General features: G+C 38.3%; 1 long non-coding RNA gene across 1 annotated transcript; it reads right to left on the bottom strand.

Moving 5' to 3' along the window:
- Window positions 1-3,704: 3,704 nt before the first annotated feature.
- On the bottom strand, window positions 3,705-11,562 carry LOC128605781 (uncharacterized). The gene is made up of 3 exons (XR_008385595.1): window positions 8,848-11,562; window positions 5,026-5,133; window positions 3,705-4,890 (listed from the first exon to the last, which is right to left on the bottom strand). It is a non-coding gene; the product is annotated as an uncharacterized LOC128605781 (long non-coding RNA).
- Window positions 11,563-12,323: the final 761 nt, after the last annotated feature.

The following is a 12,323-nucleotide window of genomic DNA, read 5'->3' as shown; positions in this document are numbered from 1 at the left end:
AACAAGTCCTGGTATTGTTCTAGCATTCTCACCAGTTGGATCTTGGTGGACGGGCTTACTTCGCAGTGATCAGTGTTGACATCCCCCAGACCAACATTCTGTAGACTCTGTTTCAGGTCAGTATTGTCAACGTGTTCATGATCCACTTTATCTGTGTCATTCTCTTTCTGACAAGAGCCTTGGGTCAGAGTGAAGTCTTCAACTGCAATGCAAGGGGAGACGTCCGCCAGTTTGCAATTTCGTTTCAAGGTCAGTGGCTTTTCTGTGAAGTTGGTGACTTTCATGGAATCCAGCCATCCCCAAAGGGCGTGACCACTCTGCCGACCATGATACCGTGAGGGCTGCACCTGGAGGAGGTAGACTCCACCACCACCGTGCTCCTGGGTGACAGGGACGTTACATGGCAACCTGCCCCACAACAGGTGTCCGTGCTTGGGGAGGAGAGTGACCGCTTGAGTTAGCTTAACTGTACCCACTTTATCTGGTACATCTGGTCCTGTCCACCTTGTGAACCCAGCAATCATCTCCAAAAACTGCCCACATTCAGAAGACTACTGTGCATTGCATGAGAGAAGTTTCTAATAGTTGACATAATTCTTCAGTTGACTCAGCACATATTTCAGCATGTTGGTTCCTATGATGATGTCCTCCTTCTGACCAGCGACCACCAGGACTGGGACCATGCACCTTACCCCATACAAATCCAATTCCGTGTCATACATGCACTTGGGGCTCACCCGTTGCCCTCCACAGCCAACAAGTGTCTGCTCTTGCCGTTCTGTCACAATGTTCTCTATTAAAAGTCTCTGCTCTGCCTCTTCACTTATTGTACAGGCCATGGATCCTGTATCAAGCAATCCTTGCAACTGAACAGAACCACTAACTGCCACTGATGCATGAAATAATTTGCCAAATGGCTCAACTTTGTGGATATTCTGAATAATTACGGCACAGTCCTCTGGCATTGCTTTGCAAACCTTCGCATACACCTCCTTTAAGTCTTCATTTCCTTTGAGGGTTGGTCCCTCACTGCCCACACTTCCCCTCTCCGAATATGTGCTGCCTAGTTTAAACCTGCTCCACCTTGCTCATATCTGGGCTGTGTTTGGGCGGGTGGCAGCATTACATCATTTCTTGACTTACGTTGTCGACATTCTCTTCTCCAATGGCCAAGCTTGAAACGGCTCATGCAAAGGATTTCCTGTCTGCAGTGAATAGTTGTTGAATGATCGGCAGACTGGCATACCCTGCATCTCCTTTCTGGAAAGTTCATTCGCTCCCTGCCTGGTGGAGTAACTGCTGCTGACTGAACTTTCTGCTCCAGCACGTGGTCCAGCAAGCCAATGAGTGACTGAAAACAAGCACTCTCTACCTGAGAAGAGGATGACAGCACCTTTTCATTCTGATCACAAGCAAGCTTTCTTGAATTATCAGCAGCTGCGGTATCCACTGCTGAGGTCTGGGCATGTGCACCAACCTGTTTTGTTTGTAGTAGTCGACTCGTTTTACCTTGTGGCTTTATCCTGGTCTCTCTCTGATATTCAATTAGATGTTCCTGAATATCATTTTGCTGTCCATCTCTCTGCCGTTTTAAACTTCAGGACACTTGAAAGTGGGGGGTCAGGGCAATATTTCTCGAAAAATTTTTTGCAAGGGACTAAACAAGCAGCTCAGTGGCTTTTGTGAATAAAAATGATCAGATCCTCCTGATAGCTCTATACACTTCAGAATTTATCCTGCTACTTCTATCAGCAGTCACCTCATCAATAAAACACCAGTGACCCAGCTCCATTGGCAGCCATACATGCCCATGCCATAACCCTGCCTTTACCTGTTTGTCAGATGACGTGGTATGCTTTGGAACATGAGCGCTTCCTTTCCTTTTTCCATACTCTTCTCTTCCCATCATTCTTGTACAAGTTAATATTGCATCAGAACTGGTCAGGTGTTTTTATATATAATCTGGCCTTTCTGTTCTTGTGTTACTAGTGATTTGCATATTGAGGTAAACCATATGTATTTACATTCATGAAGGCATCTCTTGATTGTAGACTTTGACAATACTGTAGATACACATACTGTACATCCTCCAGAGTCTTCTTGACTTGGCTAAATGTTGTGAAAGGGGTTTTCTTCAACAAGGAAAGAACAAATTCTGACCCTAACATCTGTGTGGCTCAGAAGAAATGGATATTCATCAGAGCAGGCTACATTTTTACCAGACTTAAATTGTCCAGTTATGGTGAGCCTGTGCCCACTCAGCTTTCTCATCTTTCGGCTCTCAAGAAAAAAAAACCCCGACGTGGTCTTCTGCTGTTGTAGCCTTTCCTCCTCAAAGTTCAACATTCTGCTCATAATTGTACAGAATGGCTATCGTAGTTAATGTGGCCTTTCTGTCCGCTCGAACCACTCTAGACATTCGTTGTTGACCTCTCTAATCAACAAGGTGCTTCGGTCTACAGAACTACTGCTCACTGGATGTTTTTTACTTTATTGCACAATTCTGAGTAATCTCTAGAGGCCGCATTGTGTGAAAATCCTAGATCAGCAGTTTTCACACCAGCTCATCTGGCACCAACAATCACGAGATCACACAAATTCAAAGAGATCACATTTTCCCCCCACTATTGAGGGCTGATGTGAACATTAGCCGAAGCTGCTGGCCCGTATCCGCATGATTTTATGCGCTGCGTTGCTACCACACTATTTGCTGATTAGATAATTGCATGAATGAATAGGTGTACAGGTGCTCCATGAGTGCACGTTTGATGCTTTAAAATGTATTCCTAAGCTTAGCTTAACTGTCTAATAACACATTAGGACAAACATGAATAAAGTCACTCAGGAGATATCTCAATCCCTCAGTTCCACAGTACAGAAAAAGCGACGAGTTTAAAACCATCTATCCATGTTACCAAACTAATAGGTTGACCTTTTCCCAGCGAACGTTTGTATGCACTTCAGTCTGACATGTTTAACTTTAGTTTATTGGTCACTTTTAATACAATACAAATAGATGATCAATACTGCTTTTAGTAACTTAAAAAATTTTTTTTTACTACTTATATAAAGTCAGTGCTAAACACACACTGTCCTGTTATGGGAAGTGATTGACATGAAACAACAGTTTTGCTAATATTAAAATTAGATCCAAGTTGAACAACTTCCAGTATTTAAAAGGTACAAAATCACTGAAAGTTTTTGTTTTTTCCCCCGAATATATTGGTTGAATATCTCCGATAATTCTGTTATACCAATGCAGCGCTACTGGAGTTATCCACCTGGAAGTAAATGATATGTTACGATGATGTAATACTACTGATCACATTCTCAGGTGTGTTTGAAGAGCTGAAATCAAAGAAAATCTCTCAGTAATTGATATGAAGTCTTTCTACACGACACTGCACTATGTGTGCTGAAACACAGAAGTCGTGAAGCTGTCTTGAATTTCCAATTTGAAGCTTTGAGAAATTAACGATTAACTCTTCATCCTGCCATCACTAGTTATAAATACATAAGGCACAGATTGTAACCTTCTGGTAACGTATTCTTAAGCATTTTGTTACAACCCGCTATCTTGGGATGGGAAGTTTTTGTGCGCTGTGACATATTTTGTGTGCAGGTCCGAACTCCCTCCCAGACTTTCCAGCCTGCCCTAGCCTGCCTTGCTCCCGCCTCCCAGGATGACCTCACTGATTGGCAGCCATATTTAAAGAAGGCGAGTGAGAATGGTGTGGGATGTTGGAGGTGGTTACATGTGTTGGTGTTTAGAGATTGTGTTTGGTTGTGCTGCTTGTATGCTATTTTCTAACGGCTGTTCTGGTTTTTGACTTTTGCCTGGTTTTTGGACTTTGAGTTTGGTTGTCCCTGTACCTGTTAATGTGTATTCTCTTCACTATTGTGTATATGTTCACTAGGTTCACCGGCAGTAGGGGTGTGCCTGCCATTTCTTTTGGGAGAGGGTCCTTTTGTCTCTGTTTTTTTTTTTGCTTAGGTAGTTAGGGAAGTATCCTTGTATTTTTCGTTCTTTTCCTTTTAGGTAAGCTATCTACCTACTAATAGAATTCCTTTGTTTATTATTTTGGCCTTGGCCCACCCTGAAGTTACACCTACTTTGGTTAATTTGTACAGTTATATGTATATAATTGTCTGTTACAATATACCACAACCTTGTTTGTGTTGTTATTCTTGGCTTCCCTTATTTAAAGGTCAATCTATTTGATTCCCGAGCTGGTTACTCTGTGCAGCCTAACCTAGACTGGGCCGTAACAATTTGATTAATCACATTCCATTTACCAATTTCAAAGTTTATTCATTTCTCCATGAGCTGTAAAATATTACATGAAGCCAGCATATAGCAACATTAAGATAAAGCCACAAAAATCAGAAAGCATCAAGCATGTTCAGCACCAACCAAATGCTTTAAATAAGCATTCGATTCATGCTAACTGGTATTTTATGTAGAGAGAAATGACACCGGGTCATATTTACTAATCTAGTTGCACATATCTCATTCTGTCCCATTATTAGCCCATATTGCAACACTGATCAATAACAGGTTGTGCTCAAACGGAAGATTTGATGCTGCTGTGTACTAATATAGTTGATCTATTAGTACACCATTTACTTGCTATTTGAAGCAATCCATCAAAAGAAGGTGTGTAAAGATGGGTGTTTCAGATGCCTAGTCAGCAGAAAATGCTGTGTAATGCACTTAAACATCCTCACATTTTACCCCTCTCAACTTGTGAACCTGCCTTTTTTCTGGATGTTATCTTATTGTTAATCATCCTCATTTAACAGAGGTGGGCCATTCTCACAAGTATTGGTACAGGCCTTCTTGCTTCGCTTTTGGACATGGTCCTCATTCATCTTCTCCAGTTCCTGAATCTGTAAAGACATATGGATTGATTTAGGAAACACTGTTCTACACCAAAAAAAAAAAACATAGTATTTGAGAAAAAAGAAAAAAAAAAACTTTTTATAAAGTTAAAAGTTTAAACAGTTCAATCATTGTACACTTACCTGGGCTAAGAAATCTGCCTCGTTGTCACTCGTGATTTTCAGTCCAGACACAGTGTTAAAGAGCTCATACACATGCATAGCTTCTGTTACTCCAGCTTTCTGGAAAAACTTAAGCGGGGGGAAAAAATGCATATGAATAAATTACTGCAATTATTGTATGTAATAAAACACTGTGGAAAGACCCAGCTGAATCTATTAAGAATGCTGTAAAAGTTATGATGAGCTTGAATATGTAGAAATAAAAACAATAACTGGGCTGATAACTTTATCAATGGGAATATACTTCATATATATTTTTCCTCGTATGAATTCATAGGGGTGCCAATAACTGTTGCACACCTATTTATTTTTTTTTTTTAATAAACTTGTGTTGTGTTTGCAATTGTTTGATATATATGAGAGCAGAGTAGTTGTGAATTTTTTTTTAACAAAAAGATCAGAAGGTTAAACAATAAAGACAATTCTTCACAGCCTTCTTTGCTCATATTTACCGAGGGTGCCAATATTAGTGGAGGGCACTGCAACTGCTGTTAAAACATGTTGCTTTGAAAATGCCTGGTCTGTTTACTCATTTTCACAAAATATATACCACCTCCACATCAATTAAAATAGGCACAAATCTTGTTATTATTAACCTAAATATCTTAAGACCAACAATGATTTGAGATGATATTTCATTCTGGCTGTAGCTTTTAACTGTAGGAGAGACAAATATCACAATAAAAAGAGACTAAAGCTTCCAAGTCTGGACCTCTTTGCAAGTGGGCTTCCTTGCTAGCTAGCATGGACTGTCTGCAGTGCCCCTAGTCTATTTTGTGTTTCTTCTCTAGAGGTTCAAGCCGGCAATATTAAAAAAAAGTAAAGAACTATCTGGAAAAAAATAAATAATAAGATGTCGAAACATTACAGGACAATATGAATGAACCAAATAAAAGAAATAAATGAACAGTATTCTCCTAGATATGTTGTTCAGCTGGCAATAGCTTATAATCTAAACAAGTAGCATGAAACGAAATGGCGCGTGTCCTGCCAATCTACTTCATCATCAGAGCTGTCACTGTCCTCAAATGGGTGAACCATGCGGTAGTTTTCAAAGGAAATCGACACTAGAAAAGACCAATAATTCATGCACTTAAATACTTAATAACATTGTGCAAGAAAGTCTGTTCATACAGAATACGTACCGCATGATAAACATGCAGGTTTTTGACTAATAACTAGTTGTCCTCTGTAGATCTGTCTCTTATTCTTAGCATTGATCAGTCGCTCTTCAATATATGGATTCAAGATAGGTTTACCTTTGCTCTCTCTGTCTCTGCGCAACTGTGTGTCAAACTTCCTATCAAACTCCATCTGAAGTATCCTACTCATGCTCCTGTGTGTGTGAATATATGCATAAGAAGACTAAACTTTGACTTCATCGACTACAAATCATATAATTTGCATGGATTATTGCATAATTATGTATGGATTATACATAATGAATACTGTTTACGTATTTAAAGCATTTAGCAGACACCATGAGACACCTGAGCTACTAGAAGTGCTTTATAGTCTCTATACAAAACACATTCTCATGCTAGGATACTAAAATCATGCTAGAATACCATTGAGACAGTTTTGTGAAACCAAGTTATTTTATATTAATTACACTGATTAAAGAATATTAAAAAATAACAAAAGTGAGCAAACCTTTAATTTGAATAAAACTAGTCATTCAATTATGACATAAGAAACGTCGCCATAGAAACAGAGGACCGATCTACGGCCAGTCTATGCGTAGCCATAAGCCGTTTCAGGCATGTTTTCAGCCCTCTGTACATTGAGTTTTGAGGGCATGAGTTAAGGGAAATGATCTGTGTGACTTTACAGGTGATCAATGTACAGGACTATGAGGGAAAATCAGTGTTTCCAAAACTTTTGTCAATTTGGCAAAACATTTTCGTTCGGATTGGCATACACAAACATTTTAAACAAAACTTTACTAAAAGACTGATAAATGAGGCCTGCTGTTGGGCTCTGTAGAAAAGCACTGGTGCTAAAACAGCATAAAATGCTACTAGAGTAAAACAGACCAATAAAAAGGCATATAGCTCTTAGACTCACTCAGGGCAGGTGAGGAGCTGCATTTCTCATGTAGCTGCTTGGCCAGCTGTTCACTAATCACATCTGTCAGGGAACAAGGGGTCGCGTTCACATTTACAGTACCCCACGGGCTCTAAAAATAAATAAATAAATATTTTTTTCTTTGCACACCCCTGCATGTCAGGAAGCTTGTTATTGATGAATAACAAATCTTGTGCATTTCATTAGTAAGACCTTGCTGCTAATTACTCTCTTGATGACTGTGGAAGTAGGAAGGGTGTACTTATCTGTCCCACCCAAATGTCTGTGGGAAAATGTCAGTTTACTTTTTGTTAACAAATGACTGCATATTGAAATCTGGTTTTGTGTGTATGTGTGTGTGTGTGTGTGTGTGTGTGTTTATTGTTGTTGTCGTCACCTGAAGTTATTTATTTATTTTTTTTATAGAAACCACAAAATTGTTTTTATTGCAATTATTTAGGCCCTGATGAATAAAAACATTGAACTAAAGGAGGGCTTTTATTTTATTTTATTTTATTTATTTATTTATTTTATTTTATTGTTGTTGTGGTTAATGCCACCTTGGCCGACATAACAGTATTACTGACATAATAATGTTGTGGTGGACAAAATGACAACCAAAAACTTAAGGAAAGCATTCGTGCTGTAATCAGTCACATGGGAATCTGCCATTGAGCAACCGGTCTTGGCGATGACGTCACTTTATTACTGTGGGTCAACGTCCAAACAAGTTAATCTGCTTTTATTAATCCCTCATGGGGAAATTAGTGTAGCAGTGGTATATATATATATATATATATATATATATATATATATATATATATATATATATATATATATATATATATATAGGACTATAATCTTTAAAGCCAAAGAAAAGAAAACATTAGAGTCAAATATTATCGTACTGTACAGATGACGTATTGACGTAAGCCAACCCGGAAGTTAGCATTGCCCTGGTTCCTTCGACAAAAAAGCCAATAAGATTTTCCCATTGCAGAAAATAAGCTCCGTGACCAACAAACGTTTATGATTCTTCCACATTTTACTCATCAAGATATTGAATTTTGAAGACTAAATACAATCTCCAGAAGTAAACAGCTAAATTTAGGCTGTAAACAAACTACACCACGGTCGCATGGCTCCAACGTCACCACCACTAAGCTTCCGACAACTCTTTCAATCTTTTTTTATTTAATTGTAAAATACTATAAAATTGATAAATCTACAAATTGGGCAGTTTGAGTTGGAAAACAGCGAGGCTGTAGTAGATTTACAGTAGATGTAGTATTTTTTTTTTCCTGTTCGGCGTGATGACGTTTAATTTCCCCGACAACCTCTGTAGTCGCATTTAGCCACTTGTTAGCAACCAACTTTAAAAAGAAAAACACACACACATGAGCGGAGTATTACTGGTGTATTTTATGTAATAGAATAAAATGTAAAATTATATTGAGCTTGTGTTTACCACAGACCTTATTTCAGGTATTTGAAGAAAAAAAAAACATTCAACAAAACTTATGGAACCGGAAGCGCTAAAATGATTACTCGTTTTCCTGCGGCACTCTACATTACGTCACCATTATAAATAACTAAGGTTAGTTAGTGTATTACCGTGTTACAGGCCGCAGCCTGGGCACCCATATATCACTGCTATATAAAGTGATTAAGTGACACTAACACTAATACTTATTTAGGTTACTTAGGAAGGCTCACCTTTATTTCTTCTGCGACGACGTCTACCTGATCCATAATGGCAGCTTGATGACAACGAATGTCCGAAGGAGATATGCGCACTTAGCAAACTGAAGAATCTTAAATAAATTACTTAATTTAAAGTTGAGAAAGAGTTAGTTAGCTAAGCTCGTATATCTCTTAAACCCTTACAATAAGAGAGCAGTGCTCACTCGTAAGGCAAGGCAAGGCAAATTTATTTGTATAGCACATTTTCAACAACAGGGTAATTCAAAGTGCTTTACATAAAACATAAAAGCAACACAAAGCAACATTTAAAAGGAAAAGACTTTAAAAAGAGTTCATAAAAAATAATAATAATAAAAAAAAAGTAATAAAAAATAAAAACAACAAAAAAATAAAAACAGGTTAAAACAGATTAAAAAGGTTACAGTGCAATATAAGATATTAATTAAAATACCTTGATGATTTAATTAAAAGCAGCAGCAAAAAGAAAAGTCTTCAGTCTTGATTTAAAAGAACTGAGAGTTTTGGCAGATCTGCAGTTTTCTGGGAGTTTGTTCAAGATATGGAGCATAAAAACTAAATGCTGCTTCTCCACGTTTAGTTTTGACTCTGGGAACAGAAAGCAGACCTGTTCCAGACGACCTCAGAGGTCTGGATGGTTCATAATGTACCAGTAGATCAGAAATATATATTGGACCCAAACCATTCAGTGCTTTATAAACCAACAGCAGTATTTTAAAATCAATTCTTTTACAGACAGGAAGCCAGTGCAACGACCTCAGGACTGGAGTTATATGATCTACCTTTTTAGTCTTAGTGAGGACCCGAGCAGCAGCATTCTGAATCAACTGCAACTGTCTAATTGATTTCTTATTTAGATCCGTCAAGACACCGTTACAGTAGTCGAGTCGACTGAAGACAAATGCATGGACAAGTTTTTCTAAGTCTTTCTGAGACATTAGTCCTCTAACCCTTCGAATATTTTTTAGGTGGTAGTAGGCTGACTTTGTAACTGTCTTAATATGGCTGTTGAAGGTTAAGTCTACATGACTACACGAAGATTTCTGACTTGGTCAGTGGTCTTTAACATTACAGACTGAAGCTGAGTGCTGACCTCTAATCGCTTCTTCTCAGCTCCAAAAACAATAACTTCAGTTTTCTCTTTGTTTAATTGGAGAAAATTTTGGCACATCCAATCATTAATTTGTTCAATGCAGTTCCTCAGAGCCTGTAGGGGATCATATTTCCCTGGCAAAATGGTTATGTAAATCTGTGTCATCTGCATAACTGTGGTAACAAATTTTGTTGTATTTCATAATCTGAGCCAGTGGAAGCATGTAGATGTTAAACAAGAGAGGCCCCAAAATGGAGCCATGGGGAACTCCGCAGGTCATTTTTGTAATGTTAGATTTGTAATTGCCTATAGACATGAAGTAGTCCCTGTCCCTTAAGTAGGATACAAAACAGTTTAGTACAGTGCCAGAAAGTCCCACCCAATTTTTTAGTCTGTCTAGTAATATATTGTGGTCAACCATGTCGAATGCAGCACTGAAATCCAATAATACTAAGATTAAAATTCTGCCATTGTCTATTTTTAAATGGATGTCATTGAAGACTTTAACAAGAGCAGTCTCAGTGCTGTGATTTGGTGAGAACCCTGACTGGAAGACATCAAAACAGTCGTTTAGTTCTAAGTAATTGTTCAGCTGTTGAAAAATAGCTTTTTCAATATTTTTACTTAAGAACGGGAGGTTTGATATGGGTCTATAATTACTCATTAGTGATGTGTCTAGATTATTCTTTTTTAAGAGTGGCTTGATGACAGCAGTTTTCAGGGCCTGTGGGAAGAAACCTGAGAGAAGAGATTTGTTGACAATTTCTAATAATTCTGAGGCCATGCAATTAGATTTTTTTTTTTTTTTTTTTTTGAAAAAGCCTGTTGGCAGAATATCAAGGTAGCAGGAGGAGGATTTCAGGTGTTGTATAATGCCCCCACGTTTTCATGAGTGATAGGATGAAATTGTGTCATGCTAATTGAGTTGTTTGTAGATGGACATAGAGGCAGTACATATCCTGTACCTGACATGGAAACACTGATTGCTTGACTAATTTTTTTAATTTTGTCAGTAAAAAAAGAGGCAAAGTCATTGCAGGCCCTGGTGGATAAAAAGTCAGAGGCTACTGACACAGGAGGGTTGGTTAGCCTGTCAATAGTAGCAAAGAAAGTGCGTGTGTTATTATTGTTTTTGGAGATGATGTTAGAGAAGAAGGACCACCTTGCATTTCCTAAATTATAAATGCGAAGTCTCTCTTTATAGAGGTTATAGTGAATCTGGAGATTTGTTTTTTGTCCCGTGTTCAGCTTTCCGACACTCTCTCTTTCCGGTTCATACCAGAGTGGCATTTCTCCATGGAGATCTTTTCTTACCAGAGACCACCTTAACCTTAATGGGTGCAATGGTGTCGATAACATTTGTAATTTTAGAATTGAAATTATCTACAAGCTCATTTACTGAGACCCATGAGAGGGCGGGTGTGGAAGAGAAAGCCTGAACAAATATTTCACTGGTGTTCTCAGTGATTTGTCGTTGTTTGATTACCTCTTTTTGAACTTTAGTATGCACGGAGATGGCGCTCTCAAAGAAAACACAGGAATGATCAGAGAGAGCAATATCAGTTACCACAACCTTTGAGATGTTCAGACCCTTGGAGATGATTAAATCCAGAGTATGCCCCTTATTGTGCATGGGCTCAGTCACATGCTGAGTCAGTCCATAGTTATCAAGAACACCACACACACTCTCTCTGTCCTGGGGGTTGTCAACATGGATGTTAAAATCACCAACAATAACTACACAGTCAAAGTCAATACAAAATTATAGCCATTCGCTTGGAAAAGTCATCAAAAAAGGCTGCACAGTATTTAGGTGGTCTGTAAACATTTAGAAGTATAGATTGAGAAGAGGAATTCAATTGAAGAGCCACATATTCAAAAGAATCAAAATTTCCATAAGACGACATCTTACATTGTAGAGAGTCATTAAACAAAATGGCAACTCCACCTGCTTTCTTGTTTACCCTATTTTCACTTACAAGACTGAAGTTTGGAGGGGAAGACTCAATAAGAACAGCTGCACTGGTATCTTGGTCTAACCAAGTTTCAGTTAAAAACATGAAATTAAGATTGTGCTTGATCATAAAATCATTAATTAAAAATGTTTTTCCTGCCAGAGACCTAATATTTAATAAGGCTAAATTTAGTGTATTAAAAACTTTCCCATCTGTCCCATTTTTTGCATCAGGTTGTGGCTGACGAGGAATTAATGCTAAATTTGCAGAATCTGCAAAGCGTTTTCTCTTTCTCAGCAGATTCACTGTTCTATTTCTCTTAACTATCAACACAGGAATTGAAAAAGCTACTGGCACACTGGGCCCTGGCTTGTCCTTGTAGCCAGGGCCCAGCACATATCAGTTGGAGTCTGCTGTATTGG

Source organism: Ictalurus furcatus, chromosome 1, assembly GCF_023375685.1.
Source record: "Ictalurus furcatus strain D&B chromosome 1, Billie_1.0, whole genome shotgun sequence".
Lineage (NCBI taxonomy): Eukaryota > Metazoa > Chordata > Actinopteri > Siluriformes > Ictaluridae > Ictalurus > Ictalurus furcatus.
This window is presented reverse-complemented; position numbering and strand designations above follow the sequence as displayed.